General features: G+C 37.0%; 1 pseudogene; it reads left to right on the top strand.

Annotated features, from left to right (window-relative positions):
* Positions 1-7,667: 7,667 nt before the first annotated feature.
* Positions 7,668-7,788, top strand: LOC138072321 (5S ribosomal RNA; annotated as a pseudogene).
* The last annotated feature ends 200 nt before the right edge of the window (positions 7,789-7,988 follow it).

Below are 7,988 nucleotides of genomic sequence, written 5' to 3'. Positions count from 1 at the left end.
ATTCCCCATGAGTGTTGCTGCTGCTGCTGCTGCTAAGTCGCTTCAGTCGTGTCTGACTCTGTGCGACCCCAGAGACGACAGCCCACCAGGTTCTCCCGTCCCTGGGATTCTCCAGGCAAGAACACTGGAGTGGGTTGCCATTTCCTTCTCCAATGCATGAAAGTGAAAGTGAAACTGAAGTCACTCAGTCGTGTCCAACTCTTAGCAACCCCATGGACTACAGCCTACCAGGCTCCTCCATCCATGGGATTTTCCAGGCAAGAGTACTGGAGTGGGATGCCACTGCCTTCTCCAATGAGGGTTATTTAATGTTAATTCTATTTGGTTGAATGGACACTACACAGAAATTTATTTGAAAATTATTTTCTCAGATTCAAATCATAATTCTAAGCATCTATCACATATTCTGCCCCAGTGTTTGATGTAGCTGTAAATAATCTGAATTGTAAATGAATATTTTACATTATTCAAACTCTAAGAGTAACTAAATAGCATTCAAAGTACATTTCCGTTCTTAAATTATCAGACAAATCTCTAATCTGATCATTACAATTTAATATCCATTAATCTGCATGAACACAGATGAGCATATCAATATCCAGGGGGAATAGTACTGAGAGAAGGAAATTTGATCACAGAACCGGGTAATTATTGCAAATGGAGATTACTCAGCGCCAGTACAGCTGTCTACACACTAAATCATTATATTTTATTTTTAAGAGTTGTTTGATGGTTGCTCTAGTCAACATCTGAACTCTGTTAATTTTAAAGACATTTTTTCCCATTATATGTAATATGAGTGGGCATTTCTTGTAACTCATTGTAATGACCCCATGACACATATGCATTTTTAGTTCTAGGTAATAATAGTTTATGATCACACTCATTTGAAATAATTTTCTCTTCAGAATCTCAGTGAAAGGATGGAGTACTCCAAAAATCAACTGACTGCAAATTATCTTCACTGAAAATCATTATGTTTATGCAAATCAAGTAACACAAATTACATGTTCTGACTATTTCTAAACTGTCTTGGGAAAAAAAAAAAAATAGAACAAATACTTCTTAAAATGAAAATCCAGCCAAATTTCCCAGTTCTGCTGAGTCTTTCTAGGCTCTTGAGATGTCCATCCGGTACTTGAAGCCACAGAGTTTGAAATCCAGAAATTCTCTGCTTCCAAGCATTATGGTTGTGGGAGGATTAGATCTAAAGCCCATTATTGACAAATCCTGTTAATTGGTGTTTCATCTCTTGGTGAGGCAGGAACAGGGAGGCAGATTCATAAGCTTATTCTAGAAAATCATAGAAAAGATAGGCCACCAGACAGTTCATCAGTGATGTTGACTCCACAGGGCAAGATGCCAAGATTAAGTGAATTGCTTTCTTTTCTTTCTCTACTTTCCATTTTTCTCTTAGCTCCCGAGGCTCTATTCATGTGGTCATTTATAGAACTACTAGGCACAAAGCACAGCACTGGATTTCAAACTTTTCTTGGGCATTTTAGCCAGTGAAGACCTAAGATTCATGGTGTGGTTGGGGTAGTCCTTAAAGGAAATAGTGACCTTTTAAGGTTAATGGAAAAATATTAGCATTATGTGTGTGGGTGTGTGTGTTAAAGATAATTAAAGAAGAACACAGGTCATCCTCAAGGGATACAGAAAAGCATGCTAAATGTCGTTGCTCTAAGCCTATAGAGGAATCCTTTCTCAATTGTCCTGCTGTGATTCTGACTTTTCAGTCTCCTCTCTTAGATGATGTATTATAAATATATATTCAGATTCTGTACAGTGCAATCCTTATAACTCAGTTTTGTTTCTTTCCTTTTTTTTCCCCTTTGACTTGTTTTTCTAACCAAGATAAGTGTTTCCAATGTTTCCACTCATTTTTATAGAGCTTTGTGTTTTGGGGGAAATTTCCTGTGCACACCTACAAGTTGCTTTCTCTCTGCACTTTTTTATTCTTTCAACTCTCACCTCCCAGTGAAATCTTCCTAGAGGAAGGAAATGAGCTTCATGAGCTTTCATGATCTGCTTTCATGGTTTTCAAAACTTTAATGACAGCTTGAACCAAATGCACTCATTCAAGCTAGTCCCTTACTGCTCTTTCATATACTATCCTCACTTTTATGGGGGGGCCGTGCCAGGCAGCACCTGGGGTCTTAGTTCCCTGAGCAGGGATTGAACCTGTACTCCCTGCATTGAAAGTGTGGAGTCTTAGCCACTGGACCACCAGGGAAGTCTCTAATATCCTCTTTTACCTCTTGACCTTTGCTTTTCCAATTCCCTCCAGCTGTCTTCCCTAACTTCCCCAGTCTTCCTTCTTCACTGTCCAATTCAGATCCGATCTCCTTTTTGAAACTTTGTCTGATTCCAGTAGCCCACAAAGTCTTCTATTTTTTCCTTCCTTTTATTATGCTTGAAAAAATGTAACTCAGACTTTTGCCCTCTATGTATTGACTGTTGCTCTTTTTTATGTTATTGTTGTGGTCTTACCTGCAACTAAATTCTACTTCCCTAAAAGTGTACAACATGATTGATACTTATCTGGTATTTTGCTACCACAGCTAGTAGGAAACATAGGTTTATATTGTACATATAAACTGTATTTATTTTTTATTTTGTGTAAATATTTGTCTACTAGTTACTCTTTCCAGAGGATTTGAATGAAAAAATTTTAAATCAACTAAAATTATCATGTAATTCAAGTCCAAATCTAGTATGAACCTTCTTATATAATGTAATCAAAACTGATAATTTGTTAACTAATTCAATTGCAGTAGGTAATGATAAAAATGATGTACCTTTTAGTTTTATTTTATTTTATTTAGTTTCAACTATATATCCTTAGACCATTTTTTATTATGAATCCACTGATTAAGGTACAATGTTATCTTATAAAAACCAGGCTCAAATTTTATATCTAATTTCCTATTTTAGTGTTTTTAAAAATAGAATGAAAACCCCTTTTGCAAAAAGAAACTCAAAATGGATTAAACACCTACCTAGATGTAAGACTGGATACTATAATAAAACTTCCTAGAGAAAAACATAGGCAGAATACTCTTTGACATAAATCACAACAATACTTTTTTGGCTCCATCTCCTAGAGTACTGTAACTAAAAGCAAAAATAAACAAATGGGGCTGAATTAAAGTTAAAAGCTTTTGCACAGCAAAGGAAACCATAAACAAAATGAGAAGACAACCTACAGAATGAGAGAAAATATTTGTAAATTATGTGACCAACAAGGGCTTAATTTCCAAAATACAAATAGCTTATACAGCTTAATATCAGAAAAACAAATAACCCCCAAAATGTGCAGAAGACCTAAATAGTCATTTCTCAAAAAAAGACACATGGATAGCCAATAGGCACATGAAAAGATGCTCAACAACACTAATTAGAGAGATGCACATCAAAACACAGTGAGGTACCCTTCACATTGGTCAGAACGGCCATCATCACAAAGTCTACAAATAATAAGTGCTGGAGTGGGTGTGGGGAAAAGGGAACTCTCATACTGTTGGTGGCAATGTAAATTGGTGCAACTACTATGCAAAAGAGTATTGAGATTCCTTAAAAAAATTTTTTTAATTACCATATGATCCAGCAACCGCACTCCTGGACATATATCCAGAAAAGAAGAAAACTTTAATTCAGAAGGATACATGTATTTCTATGCTCATAGCAGCACTATTTACAATAGCCAAGACATGGAGCAACCTAAATGTCCATCAACAGATGAATGGGTAAAGAAGATGTGGTTCACGTATTCAGTGGGATATTACTCAGCCGCTGAGAAAAAGGAAAAATGCCATTTGCAGCAACATGGATAGACCTAGAGATCATCACACTAAATAGAGTAAGCCAGAGAAAGACAAATATCATATGATATCATTTATATATGTACTCTTAAAAAATTATATAAATGAACTTTTTTACAAAACAGAAATAGACTCACAAATATAGACAACAAAGTTGTGGTTACTAAAGGGGAAAGAAAGCGAAGGGATAAATTGAAAATTTGAGGTTAAGGATACACACTACTGTATTTACTATTATATAGAAAATAGATAAACAAGGACCTACTGTATAGTACGGGGGATTCTATTCAGTATCTTGTAAGAGCCTATAATGGAAAACAATCTAAAAAAGGTCATCTCTCTCTATCTACCTAGTAACTATCTGTGACTGAATCACTTTGCTGTATACCTAAAACATTATAAATCAATTGTGCTTCAAATAAAAAGGAGTGAGAACCTGAAAGATATAATGTGAGTACAGAATCCTTCTAGAATTATATAATTTTTCCTAGCCTAGTACAATTGTCTAACCTAAACCTAATTTGACAGGGATTCTTTTTAGCAATATATGTGTCTTGAATCTTTCAAAAATTTCAGCGTAGTTTTCATAGAAATAACAGCTATCTGGATTTCAGTACTGATTTTAACCATCCTACATAAGAGTTCCTAAATTACAGCAGTAACAATAGTAAATGCATTTGGCACATACAGGTTTGGAAACACACCCGACTGACTTTTAGTGAGCAGACAGTGAGTTGGTGCAGAATCACACAGATCTGCTAGAACTGAATCCGCTTATCACCAGCATCTAGCAGCCCTTGAGATTTGCTCCATATATTTTACAGAGCAATTGGGGAGTTCCTTGAAGAGCATTTAATTATGGAGATAATGTTTGAGAGCTTTTGTGAACACATAATATCCACATTGCCTTTTTAAACATTCATGTTCACCTCCAGAGAGTTCTAGCACTCAGTTAACATTCAATGAATATTAGCCACGCCATGTTTCATGAGAAAGTTAAATAGTTTTAAATGTTTTAAATCAATAAAAACTTTTATAAACTGTTTCAATTCAGTTCAGTTGCTCAGTAATGTCTGACTCCTTGCGACCCCTGGACTACAGCTCTCCAAGCCTCCCTGTCCATCACAAACTCCCGGAGCTTGCTCAAACTCATGTCCATCGAGTCAGTGATGCCATCCAACCATCTCATCCTCTGTCATCCCCTTTTCCTCCCGCCTTCAGTCTTTCCCAGCATCAGGGTCTTTTCCAGTGAGTCAGCTCTTCGCATCAGGTGGCCAAAGTATTGGAATTTCAGCTTCAGCATCAGTCCTTCCAATGAACATTCAGGACTGATTTCCTTCAGGATGAACTGGTTGGATCGCCTTGCAGTCCAAAGGACTCTCAAGAGTCTTCTCCAACACCACAGTTCAAAAGCATCAATTCTTCAGCATTCAGCTTTCTTTATATTCCAACTCTCACATCCATACATGACCACTGGAAAAACCATAGCTTTGACTATATGGACCTTTGTCAGTAAAGTAATGTCTCTGCTTTTTAATATGCTGTCTAGGTTTGTTATAGCTTTTCTTCCAAGGAGCAAGTGTCATGGCTGCAGTCACCATCGACAGTGATTTTGGAGCCCAAGAAAATAGACTGTTCAGCTTGCAATATACATTTCTGGGGTAAGATAACCATAACTGAAGAGCATTAAGACTAACAGTAGGGAGACTGCAGAACACATAAAGATCTAGTTCATTCCTTATATTCCTTAATTCAACAGTCAAGACAGTATTTTTTTTAAATAACTCAAACATGTTAATTTTTTTTTTTTGCCAGCCTCTGCCCTCAGTATAACAGTCAATTATACAAAGACAGAAAATTGTCATGTTTTAGTACAAGTATTTCATCTTTTTCATTAATTTTGTGAGTGATTTCTTTTAACTCTTGGAGTAAAATATGTTTTCCAAACTTAATCGAACAAATTTCTTTAAATATTTAAGTAGAGTATATATCCAAAACTTTTTCTTGAATTAGTTCTAGTTCTTTAAACAAACTAAAAGAACAGTAGAATTATAAGGCAGAAGAATTAGACTATTTCAAGCAAAAAAGCTTTAAATATCTGCCATCGAAGGCTAAATAATAGCCCCCCAAAAGATGTCTACACCAAATCTCTGAAATCTGTGAATGCCACTTATTTAGAAAAGTGGTCTTTTCCGATGTGATTAAGTTAAGAATCTCCACTTGAGATAATCCTGGACTACCCTGATAGGCCTAAATCCAATGATAAGTGTCCTTGTAAGAGAAAGACAGGTAGATTTGAGCCAGACAGAAGAGAAGACACAGAGAAGAGAAAGCAGTGTGACCACAGAGGCAAAGACAAGAGTGATCCGGCTTACAGTCAAGGAATGCATACAGCTGCCAGTAGCTGGAGGAGGCAAAGAATAGATCATTTCATAGAACTTTTGGAGGGAGTGCAGTCAGACCAACACCTTAGTTTCAGAATGCTGACCTCCAAAACTGTGTGAGAGTACATTTCTGTTGTTGTAAACTACCAAGTTTGTGGTTCCTTGTTACAATAGCCACAGGAAATTAATATTCATAAAATAAATCCAGTAAGCATGTCATCTAATCCAATACTGGGAACAACTCAAGATTAAATAGATACTAAGGTCTTCATTAGACAAAGATTTCCCAAAGAATGGTATTTGACCAATTCAATGATTTTACAGATCTGGTTATGTTCATTATAATCTGTTGTGCTCCTTACAGAGAATTATGGGGAAAAAGTAAAATATATTCATATAAAAAAGCAAAATTCAGAAGTCTTACATAAAAAGTGGTAGCAGTTGTTTACAAATACAACATATTTTCATTTCCGTAGGAATTTCTTTATTGTGCTTTTAAAGAGGAAATTTGGTTCTAAGTTCCTTCAGGGGAAATATTAACATTGTATTTTGTTTTTGAAAACTTGTAAAATTAAATTTGAAGCTATGAGACGTGAGTATTGATAAAGAAAATTGCAATGCTAATACTAATAGAGCACCGGGGGAATGTTAACAGAAAAGCTTATCTGCAGAGTATTAGTAAATTGTTTTATAAGTACTATGTGCCCATACACATACTCTCATTAATAAAATGTTAATTGGATTTTGAATTTATGGTGAAAACTAATGCCATGAGCAATTAAATAAATAAGTAATAATCTGGTATCAGAAATTTTTATTAAATTGAGAGGAAAGTCGTCTTTACTTTTATTCAGCTTACATGAAACATTTGGAATGTGAATGTTTTACATTTAAATATTTTAAGATATTATTGTGTTGTGTAAAAATCAAAATTATTGTACACTTTCAATCCTTACCTTATTTTCAATAGGCTTTCAACTCCATGACAAAGGTTTTCTTACTTTACCCAATTTTAAGCATCACATCTTGCAATTATGTCCTAGTTTTCAGCTTTTCCTATGGCCTCTGGTACTTAGAATCAGAGTCATGTTGCAAGAGTCACCTTGTAGAGATACTAATAATTTGGGGGAGATCACCCAAGTCATGGTTGAGAGAATCAGCCAGGGGATGAGGGATATTCAGTTCGTGATGCAAATGGAGATAAGCCTACGGCCAAAATGGCAACCCACTGCAGTATTCTTGCCTGGAGAATACCGTGGTCAGAGGAGCCTGGTGGGCTGCTGTCCAGGGGGTCGCACAGAGTTGGACATGACTGAAGTGGCTTAGCATGCATGCATGCATTGGAGAAGGAAATCGCAACCCACTGCAGTATTTTTGCCTGGAGAATCCCAGGGACGGAGGAGCCTGGTGGGCTGCCATCTGTGGGGTCGCACAGAGTCGGACACGACTGAAGTGACTTAGCAACAGCAGCAGACCACCCTGAACACGCCCCATTTCCTCTGATCTCGGAAGCTAAGCAGGGTCGGGCCTGATTAGTACTTGGATGGGAGACTGCCTGGGAATACTGGGTGCTGTAGGCTCATGGAGAAGGAAATGGCAACCCACTCCGGTATTCTTGCCTGGAAAATCCCATGGACAGAGGAGCCTGGTGGGCTACAGTCCATGGATAGTGTTCCACTACCTTCTGCCATTTTGGAGGGCTTCCCTGGTGGCTCAGAGGGTAAAGCATCTGCCTGCAATGTGGGAGAACTGGGTTCGATCCCTGGGTTGGGAAGATCCC

Source organism: Capricornis sumatraensis, unplaced genomic scaffold (genome assembly GCF_032405125.1).
Source record: "Capricornis sumatraensis isolate serow.1 unplaced genomic scaffold, serow.2 scaffold1, whole genome shotgun sequence".
NCBI lineage: Eukaryota > Metazoa > Chordata > Mammalia > Artiodactyla > Bovidae > Capricornis > Capricornis sumatraensis.
The sequence above is the reverse complement of the archived record's forward strand: the minus strand, read 5'-3'. Positions and strand labels throughout refer to the sequence as shown.